This window comes from Passer domesticus, chromosome 14 (genome assembly GCF_036417665.1).
Source record: "Passer domesticus isolate bPasDom1 chromosome 14, bPasDom1.hap1, whole genome shotgun sequence".
Classification (NCBI taxonomy): Eukaryota; Metazoa; Chordata; class Aves; order Passeriformes; family Passeridae; genus Passer; species Passer domesticus.
In genome coordinates this window covers 5,164,095-5,175,018 of record NC_087487.1, presented here as the reverse complement: position 1 = coordinate 5,175,018, position 10,924 = coordinate 5,164,095, and the positions used below count along the sequence as shown (strand labels likewise).

The 10,924-nt window shown below is 38.3% G+C and overlaps 1 long non-coding RNA gene across 1 annotated transcript; it reads right to left on the bottom strand.

Moving 5' to 3' along the window:
- Positions 1-825: 825 nt before the first annotated feature.
- Positions 826-7,131, bottom strand: LOC135280655 (uncharacterized). Its single transcript, XR_010347516.1, has 3 exons — positions 6,969-7,131; positions 3,148-3,190; positions 826-2,240 (listed from the first exon to the last, which is right to left on the bottom strand). It is a non-coding gene; the product is annotated as an uncharacterized LOC135280655 (long non-coding RNA).
- Positions 7,132-10,924: the final 3,793 nt, after the last annotated feature.

The following is a 10,924-nucleotide window of genomic DNA, read 5'->3' as shown; positions in this document are numbered from 1 at the left end:
CAGTCGCCTCCAGGCCGCCCCTGCTGTGGCTGAGGGACGGCACCGGGCAGCCCTCGGCTGGCGGTGATTAACGCTAATTAGCTGCTGTCCCTGCGCTCGGTACCGCCCCCGCCCCGTGCCCGTGCCGCTTGTCACAGGGCTGACCCCAGAGCTCGAGCCCTGGGTCGCTCCCCACGGGATGGAAAAAGTCAAATGCACTCGGGGAGTTGTGTGTGCGGGGCTGGGGGGCCGTGCCTGGTGCTTCAGGAGCCCAAGAAGGTGTAAGATGAGTGTCAAAAGCACGAGGGGAACCTCCTGCATGAGGAAAAGAGCGCGGGTAATGTCAGCACTAACAGAGCGGTAGCAGAAGTACCGAGGGAAACCTCGCCACATCATTTGCAGCTACAATTTCACATGTATAAGTACAAAATACAGACCTTCATCACATTAAAATAATGGAAAGGCAGATAAATCTAATTTCTCTCTTTCACATGCCAAATTGGAATGATACTAGGTTTCGAACTTGAATTAAAGTTTTGGCTAAGGTTTAGAACGTTCCACTAACGCATACAGACAGCTGCCGACTTTTTCACAGCTGATCTATTGCCAAATAGACACAACAAGAGCAGCAAAGTTTGTTTTATTGTAGGGTACTAAGTGAATTTGGAATGAATGTGACTGATATGCAGAAGGAATTAAAAAGGGATATAAGGGTGCAAAAAATGCGTGGAGGAAAACATGAGAAATAAAATACCACTAAAGAAAAAGCAAGCACCACCAACCAGCAAATAAAAAAAAAAATATATATATATATATATATATATATATATAAATAACAGGGGGGAAAGCACAATTATGAAGGTATATTAATTAGAATATTGAAAATATATTCATAAAGAACTAGTATCATGCACAGCAGATGGCCTGAGGGCTGTATACTTTATCATATAAAAGTTACAAATGTGAAGGTAGAACTAGCTTAAATATTAAGAAATCGCGTTTTAAGAAAAATTAATTGTCCTATTAAATACTTTCAATACTTTTTGAAATGTGCTTCAGTTGCTGATAAACTGAAAAGTGTATTCAAAATGCAGAAATGCAGGACTCCAATGCCAAACTCAGGTCGCCGCGGTCAGAAAGTTCTGTAATTTCCCATTTCTTACACGGGGTGGCACAAGATAGCTGGAAATCCATCAAGTGTTCAAATTGAACCGGGAAAATAAGCAAACAAAAGGTCAGAGCCAACTGCTGGGGAATGTTGAATAATTATATTTTTAAACATCTGATAACTGCAAATATAAGCAGTTTCTGACATGAAAGCGTTGCCAAAGAGAGCAGGCTGGAAGGAATAATGCTCTGTTATGTGCATTTTGTCCTGTGTGGGGAATATCAACTGTTACACAGTTCTGGGGTCTGACATAATTGACAATTAACCTTTAAATAGAAATTAGTCCTCAAAAGTAGCAGAATACAAAACATTCCCCTTTCTTACAGTCCTTTCACATTTTACGTATTAGAAAAATATTTTCTAGTAATCTAAAAAAACCCCATCGACTAGATGGGAGATTTCTTCCTTTCAAGTGGTTCAAGCAACAGCTCAGAAATGTTGGAACTTGGAAACATTAATTTGAAAGTCTGTCCCAGTGGGGATGGATGTGGAGACTGCATTTGTACAGAATTCCTCCTTGCCATTTTCCCTTTACAGGAAATCCAGCCACTTTAGTGTGGGGTTTTTTGCAGCTTTATTTTGCCCTTTTTTGATGGTAAGGTTTTTGGGTTATTTTGCTTTTGTAGTCCATAAAAATAATTTGGCTCCTGCCTTAGACAACAGTGATACGAAGTGACAAGATCAACATGTTACAGAGTAGCAGCTTTCAGATATGTGGATGAGAGGTAGGTGGTGTGTAATATTCTGCTTCACTTCGGATATTTCTGTCATCTCCTCTCCAAAGCCATTCTGTTGCACTCAGTTGTCCCACTGCAACGATAGCTGAGTTTCACAGCCTTTGCATATCATGAGGTAAGTTATTGATCCAAAAGTCTCTGTCCCTGTGTTGTCTCCTCCCAAACTTCCTGAGCTACTTCAGGTGCAGCTCATGATGCTGTTCTGGATTAGTTTTTAAGCAGACTTTCACTTCACATCCCCTAACACACCCCTCTGGTGTTTTTTTGTAATTTCCAACTCTGGACAAATGCACGGTTGTTGAAAAGAAGCCAAGCTCTAAGTCAAGTTACATGAAGAACTTGTGTTCAGAATTCAGCTGCAGAAGTACAAAAATAGAATGTGCATCCTTCTAAGAGTCAAACAAAATCCCACACATTTGCTGTTTCAAGGACGTAGCTATTACCTACATACAATCTACTGATCCTGTGTATGATTTTCAGGGGGTTTTATATCTTTTTCTCTATCAGAGAGCATCACAGTGTGTTGGCTACAAACAGCAATACTGGTGTGAGAGGAAGCAAGGGCCAGCTTGCTACCTATGAGAAACTTCTGTCTGTTTGGAAGGGAGGGGATGTATAAAGATTGTTTTGTTTTCAGAATTTAATGTTTTTAAATAAGATTTTTCTATTGCAAGTGAAAGGGACTAAATACATGACTATTCATACCATATTTGCTAACTTCTATGCCCTCAAGAAAAGTGAATATTAATCCTGAATTTCATTTTGGCTGAAAATTGGGGAGCCTATTAATTGTGGGAATAATGCATAAAAATGAAAGCAATAGATCTCTTGCATCTCCATCCAGGTAGGTACCACTAGATAATTCCAGCAATAGAATTGCAGACCAATGTGTGGTTGTATACTGTTAATTTAACATTCCTAAATTTGTACTGGGAAGGGTACCTGCCTCAGAAAATGGAAATAGAGACAGATAACTTTTTTTTCTGAAGTTATTTTCTGTATATTTATTTTTGACATGGTAAATATTCTTACCTTCCTGTGCCTTATAAAAAATGTCTGATCTTTGCCATTTGCAGTATTAAAGTCTACAATAAAGCTGTGTTAATATAATTTTTATCATATTGTCTAAATCTAGTATCAATTGTGGATGAATCACACCAAGAAAATATTTATGCATAATCAAAAAATCTGCAGCTTCCTTGATACAGTTGAATTCTCAATTTGTGTTTCTGTGTGCTCTGATGGTCAGGCTGCAATTCCTACCTGCATGCTGAATGCATTCAGTTCAGCTCACTTCCAACAGCTCCTGCAAAAAAACACAAAACACATGAAGTGCCCTGTTACACGGACAGAAGATATCTTTGCTGCTGAGCTTGAGGGGAAAACTGGGCACAATTATATATTCTTTTAATTATTCATGACTTGGGTCTGAAGTGAATGTGTATACATTTTTCACTTATTCACTTTATAAAATTCAAAACTAAGCCCAGGAGCAGTTTTATTCTTGGCAGCATGACAAGTTTCCTTTCCTCAACGAACCAGTCAAAGGAATTGTTCCTCAGAGAGTTTGTCATTCTCACATATCCCAGAGAGGCAGGAGGGAAGCTGGCATTCATTACGCCCCTAGTCACACATGTGTGTGCTCTCTCTCCTTCTCCCTCTCTGGCTGTGACAACAAGCCCATCTCAGAGGACTGTGTTTATCTCTAGCATGTGGTTTCATTTGTGCAGCTGATTTGCAGTTCATTAATCTAGAAAGCATTGCTCAGTTCTGGGAAGGACAGTGCAGCCATCCAGATTCTGCTCACTCCCCCCTCTACCCCCGATGCAGCTCAGTTCAGAGAGGGAATTTGTGCTGTTTTGCAGAGCAACTACAGCTAAAGCAGCTCAGAAGCCAAAAGCTGATGTAAACACACACCAGGAAATTGTTTTGATCTGGCCTATCGGCTGCTGGCAATGCACTGTGCTTCCTTGGGAGACATGCAAATTTATGGGACACGACTTGACATGATTAAGGCAATGCATACAGAATAGGTAATTGCCCTTTGGCAAGAGAATGATGTCAAGAGCCAATGATTCTTTACATTCTTGGCAGAGCAGGTAGGATCATGAAATTAGGGGCCTCTTGGAATTCATTATAATTTAGGTGTTGGATTGGGTATTTTTTAAACTATGTTTTCCCAACTTTTACGTGGTATTACTATTAACTGTTTGTCTTGCTGTAGAACCTAAGAACAATAGTCAATTTGTAGCCTTCAAAACCTAAATCTGTGTCTGCTGATATTATGACATCCTATGATAGCTGTTGAGTTTGGAGATAACAACAGAGGAGTTAAAATAATGCCACAGGGAAACATCAACTTCTGTGGGGTTCTTCACTTTGAAATTAATTATCAGAGATACTGACACTCCTTGTTGTCAGACATGTGCTCAGAACTCAACTACATGCCTGAGTGCAGTTGGATTCAGCCTGTGTCAGGGTTAATGAGAAATTACTGATCACTACCTGGGAATTTGGGGGTAAGAATGACTGAACTTAAGGTGAAAGACTCCATATCCTATTACAAGTCCCCTGAGCCTGCCTAGCAAATAGCTAACTGTAATGTCTTAATTAACCATGTGCTAGAATCAACCTTATTCTCCCTTGCAAGCTGTACACGTTGCTGCTCACATTAAGTAGGCACACAGGAGCACAAGGGAAGCGGGCTGGGGCAGTTGTGTTTCCCACTGTACTGCCAAGCAAGGCAGGTCTGGTGGCACTGGGAAGATGTTGGAATGGTACCCTTTCATTTAATGCAAATGGGAGGAAGGAAATAGCATTCTGTGTGTGCTGGGGAATATTTCCCTTCTGAGCCCTGGACAAGGCAGGCCTGTCTTGGCTAAACTTAACAGGGGAAAGCAATGCAGAGGAACAAACTAAACAATAAAAACAAACAAACAAAGTAGGAGCACAAAGTAAGGAGCTGTCACCTGTCACACACGAGCTACGCAGAGAGCCTGTGACACACAGGTTGTGCTGCTCTGAATGCTCACCAGCCCCAGTGCCAGCACAGCCAGGCTGTGAGAGGAGAGCAAGTGTGCTTGAAGTGTGTTGTGTTCTGCCTGCGAACAGCTGGCACATGATTCTTCAGGGACTTGTGCCATCTGGTACAGATGAGAATCTATCATGTTACACAGTGCCTTTATCAGAAATAGGAATTTGGAAGAACATCACAAAGCTGTGATTAGTTTGCTGGTACAAATTTGACTTTTGAACTACAAAACTACTTCTAAAAATCACATTCTCTGGTTTGTCCAGTACATAGTTAAAAAGTACTTGATTTACTAGGTTCTGCTATTTGGATAACTAAAAGTGTGGAATTAAAAGTGTGTAATTTCTTGAGGTTTTTTAGGTCTAAAAAAAATATAGTACCAAAGTTCTTTTTAGAGTTAAAATGCTCCACATTTGGTTTTTGCCATCCTTCTCCATTGGTACACAACTTTGACTTTTCCTCCACTGATACCTGTCATGATCTTTAAATTCATTTTTAGCTGGCTGTTGCTTCATTTATTAAATGCAATTTTTGAGGTAATTTCTATCTAAGCTTTCTGCATCAGGCCCTTCGTGTCCAAGCTTTTATTCAGGTAGAATACTTGGATTCTATCCTGGCCATTAATTTTAATTTTCTAACAGTATTTTTTGAAGATTAGCTAAATTAAATCATTTTTGCAATTAGTGTCAAATTAATCCGTAATGGAAGGTAGATAACAGCAGAGATGAAGTCTCTTAGATTTTGACAGATACCCTCATTGGGTTTAATGTTTTGTATAATATCTCCTTAAGTGAGGAAAGAGCTTGCCTTGATGACTTCCTTCCTCATGCCCAGGCTGCTGGCCACAGAGAATAATTCTTTTTCCATTTTTGCTTTCTAAGAGGGAGTGCTGGTAACCCTGATTATATTAAAAACCATTTTTGCCTTAATCAGGCCTTATCTCTGGCACTTGATAGCTGATGGTTTCTGAAGATTATAACATATGAAGTCCACCACAAAATATAACAAAACCAAAAAACAAAACCAAACTCCCTCAAAAATCCTCCTCAAGCTTGATTTCATAGGGATAGGTGAAAAGAAGTCATGTGATTAATCTGACCAGTGGAAAGCAGGAAATTATAATCTCCAGTAGGCAAACTGGTGGAGAAAATGAGGCTGGAAATGGATTAACAAAACCAGTCATCTTAGGATCAATTCCTGGATCAAGAAGAGTTGGATCTGAAAGCACCTGAAAATCCTAAGAGTTTGTCATTTAGACTGACCAAAACAAAAGTAAATACATTTGTACTTGCATTAGGGTCACTGGAGTGAGGTTATAGATGCATCTGTGCCCAAATTGCTATGATTTGAGGTACCTGGTTCTGAGCAGCCCTTCTGCTCTGTCCTGGGATGGAACTCAGCTTCAGTTTCACCAATGATTAAATGCCAGGAGTAACCTGGCTGCTCAGGGCCCTCAAACACTTTCATTTTCTAAGACAAACTTTTTTGGGTTTTTTAATAGGCAGGGACATTGATGTAGTGGTGCATTTATTCTGGCATCATATGGCATCACTTAAATGATTGGTTAAAGTCAAGACTTCTTTTTGTGCCTGATCTGGCCTCCCTGAATTCAGTTTTGTTTTGTTTAATTTTAAACAGTAACATGTTTAAAATTATTAAAATTTGGGAATAGATGAATAATTTTTAAAAATTATCTGTTAAACTTGAGAAAACAAGTAAGCAGTTCTCCTTGGGGGAAAACGAATTATCATTTTTACTACTTTTGTATGAACATTCCTCGTGTACTCTGTAAACATACTTTGGGCTTGGTCATACCTACTAGTCTAGCAGAATTCCCAGAGAACATTAGTAGAGCTGGTGACCAAAAACCAAACAAACATAAAACCTCAAGGAAGCAGTCTACCCCCTCAAACATTACTTACTGACATCACAGGAGAGCACCCAAGCCTTGAGGTGCTGGGGCTAACCATACCAGATACGTGTGGGTTGATTAAAGAACGGAAGTACTTATGCTGGGGGTTGGAAGACCTTCAACAAGCAAACAAGATTTTACCTTTCCACAGCTGTGAAGGTCCCAGTTTGTGCTGCACCTTGGCTGCTGCAGCACCGGCTGTCCAAGTGCCCCAGCCCAACTGCACTTTTCTGGCAGAGCTTGTCCTCCTGTGACACGGGGTGCAGAGCAGAAAGTTGGCTACTTCTCTACCACACTTTACAGCCTGACTTACCAGAACCAGCTCAAAGCTGTGGCAATTGAAATCTAATGACTACATTATTAGATTAATGAGTAAAAGCTGTCTTTGCTGCTTCTGGGATGGAAGCAGTAACAGAACAAGGCTCCTCATAACCACTCCTGAATTGGAGATAATGAATCAAAACCTTTTGGATGCCTTTGAAATTAAGACTGATATGTAGAAAATGTGTGTGTAGTTTTCAGTTCTGCTCCTTTCATGACCTTGGCCAAAGAAGATCACAATCTACTCTGTGGTTCCTTATTACCTCAATTCACAAACAAACAGTTTAGGCTATAAATTCTTCTGTGTAGGATGATGTTAAGCTGTTAGTTTTGCACAGTGAAGCCTTGGCTTTCTCTGGAGCTATTTAATGTTACTGGAGCATCAACCAACAATGCCAAACTATTGATTTAGGGATCATAGGGATAATTTAAGTTCAGTGTTAATAGTATTTGTTCAGCTTTACTCTGTGTATGAACCCCACAAATGAGGAATACTCCCAAGTCCTTGAAACTCCTTCTGTGAATATCCTCTGGAATATTTAAGCCTTTCAATTTACTTTGTGTAGAGCTGAATGTGTGAGCTCTGTAATTAATGAGGTCTCTGAGAATGGGGATGTCTCCATCAAATACTGTTTCTTGTAAGGTTTACAACTAAGTGCTTGCAGAGACCTGATTGTCATTTGTGGGTATCAGTCAGTTCTCTCACAGACATGGAGATCTCAAATTCTATAGAAATAGGGGAGAGATAAGGAATGCTGTTAAAGTGCAGCATTTTGCAGCCAAGTGTCCACATAGAAAATTCAATCAGTTCTACTTATTGGCTAGAATATTTGGAAGAAGACTTTTCCTGAAAATCCTTTGCCTCACTGCTATTCACTCTAGAAAAAAAAGATTTGGCTAGAGGTGAATTTTGTTAGATTCATGGTCAAATGAAATGTGAAAAGCACTTTGACATAGAACAATGTTGGGGCATCATAAGCACCATTAGAAAATAAAAAGACAGTAAGAGATGCACGTGCTGTGTACCACAATCTTCAGCTTATCCCTCAGACATGCAAAAGAGTTGAGCAAACCAGAAAGAACCTCATATAATGGAGCAATCTAGAATATTGGCCTCAATTTCCAGTGCATTTACAAACTGCTATTACTAACTGTGACTCATCAAGATTAAAAAAGGAAAATAATTTAGTCAGTGCTGTTGTCAAGTCAGTATTTAATGTTACTTTTTTGTATTTGCTGTGATAAGCAGTAAAATTTGCATGCTCCTTGATAAATCATTGTTTAGCAATGTCTAGAGGGTCCAGTAAATGGTTTGAAATTGCCACAATGTAATAAATGGTTATTTGATAATGAATGAAATTGTTTGAAAATACTGTTAAAATGTCAAGTTTTAACATATAGAACATTAGTCAAAAGGAGTGCAAACATGGAAACCATAGTGACACTATAAATATACTGCAACAAATGCATTTATTTGTACAGGGCAAATAGTAGGTGCAGTATACAAACCAGTATAAATTGATATATGAAGTTAATTTCAATCTGTAAAAGTAATTGCATTGGTTTAACTTATTTAACTCTCCTTACAATAATATTTATAGCAGAGCAAGAAAGTAAAGAAATAAATTATGATAAATAGATAAAATACATAGGAAATGGGAATTGTTTTCCAGTTTAATTATGCTGTCACATAAAATTATCACAGAAATACACTATGCCAACAAGAAGAATACATTAAAATCCCATTATGCTGTGCAGAATTGGCTGGTTTGTGTTGCTGTTTATTCCAGAAACAGCTTTTCATCTTTTCAACTACCATGAAATTTACACTTTGTAAAAAAATAAAGTGGTGCAAAAAGGACAATAAAGGCTGTGCCAGCCGATGACTGACCTGTAGAACAAAGGTGGGAAGGAAGAAGGTCACATCTTTCTCTTCAAGAATAAATGTGATGACCAGCAAAATTTGAAGAAAAAAAAATACCCACTCAAAACAAATAATTTTCATTCTTTTTCTTCCTCAGACACAACTCCAATTGGAGAGTTCTCCATGGCTACAGTCTCCATACAATGTGCTCACATATTGTGGTGATGGGGCATTGTTATCTGTAGTAAGAGCAGGACCAACAAGCAGTCAAAACATGACAGTAAAAAACCATTTGTACGCTTCATCCACACCAGATATTTGTGGTTTCAAACTGAAGTTTATGGCTATCATTTCTTTTCATGATACATTAATACTTGTAGTATTTTTTATCTTTTTGCTTTCAAACAACAAAATCACAGCCCCACCAGAGCCAGAAAAATACATGGATTTCTTTGAAGGAGACTTGGATTTTCTACCCTATTTTTTTCCAGAATATTTGAAGTTAGTTCAATTAAAAATAGCTATCTGCTATTATGTAGGTAAAGAATACTATAATCCTGTGGTTAATGCTAATAATATGCTGTATTATTTTGACCTCCGAGTGATATAATAAATCTTACCTTTTTTTTTTTAATTTGCAGCTTCTAAATCTGAGTGATTAAGTTGGAATTGGTGCTTTACTTAATTTAAAAAAATTATATATTACTCTTTAGGATTCCAGTTAATATCTGGAAAATATATTCTTCAGAGATTGCAAATTCAAAGGAAAGTTTTTAATAGATACTTCCTTAATTTTTTTAATCTTATTTTTTTAAACATACCAAATCAGAGGTACACTAAATCTTTAGCCTCTGATTGATGAGTTTGATCAATGAGGATAAGCAATACCCTAAGCAGAAAGGAATCTCTAGACTATGAAATAGCTGGGAAGAAAATGCTATGTGCAAAACCCAGAAGATAAGGCAGCTTTCTGTGTAGGATACTCCTAATATTTGCCATACCCGTGTAAATTAAATGAACTCCAAAACTTTATGCCAGCTCCTTAAAATTATGTGCATGTGGCAATGATTTTTTAAAGCTGTCTATTGCTATAAAAGAATGGCCGTAACTGAAGTAAGCTATCATTAGGCTTTGGAAAGGATCATTTATTATACTTCAAAATGGCCTGTTATTTACAGTTCTTATTAAAAAAAAATTGAACGTGGCATGCATTCAAATTTCAACAAAGTTGTAATACTGTTAACTTGCCTTCTGACAGCAGCAAATTATATTTTGGCTCACAGGAATGATTAATAGCCTTTACACTATCACATAAGCATTTCAAAAGGACAACATCAACGCACTTTTACACACCTTTTTGGCATAAAGTGCTGTTCAAGCTAACAATTACTAGTAATTAACATTAGAAGTATCACAATAATGAACAAGTAACTGTTAGACACACACAAAGAGTAAAAAGAACTAATTTTGTCCATGAGATCGAGTTATCAACTAGTTTGCTTTATGCAGGACAATGTCATCAAAACCATGCAGAAATACTCAACAATAATGTCCTAAGAGTGTTTCTGTCGGGTGCTTTGTCCTTACCCCTTAATTATGGCCTCTTGGATTCCAGTGTGTCCTCAGTGGGGTCAGTAGAAACACAACACAAGCAGAATTCAGGACTTTAGGCTGCACATGAGACTGGAAATCAGTAACTTCCAGCAGTAAATTGAGGTTTCACTTGAAATTCCAGTAGTGGCAGTACTGTGCCTCTTCAATGGCGTAACAGAAGTAATGACTGACTTTAAAAGCATTTTCCAAGGTCTGTATTTGCCACCTTATGGCAGGCTATTAATGCTACTTTCCATCCTGTGCTATATGCTCATACCTTCAGCAAGAGCACCAAGGTCCTCTTGTCTCTGAACATACT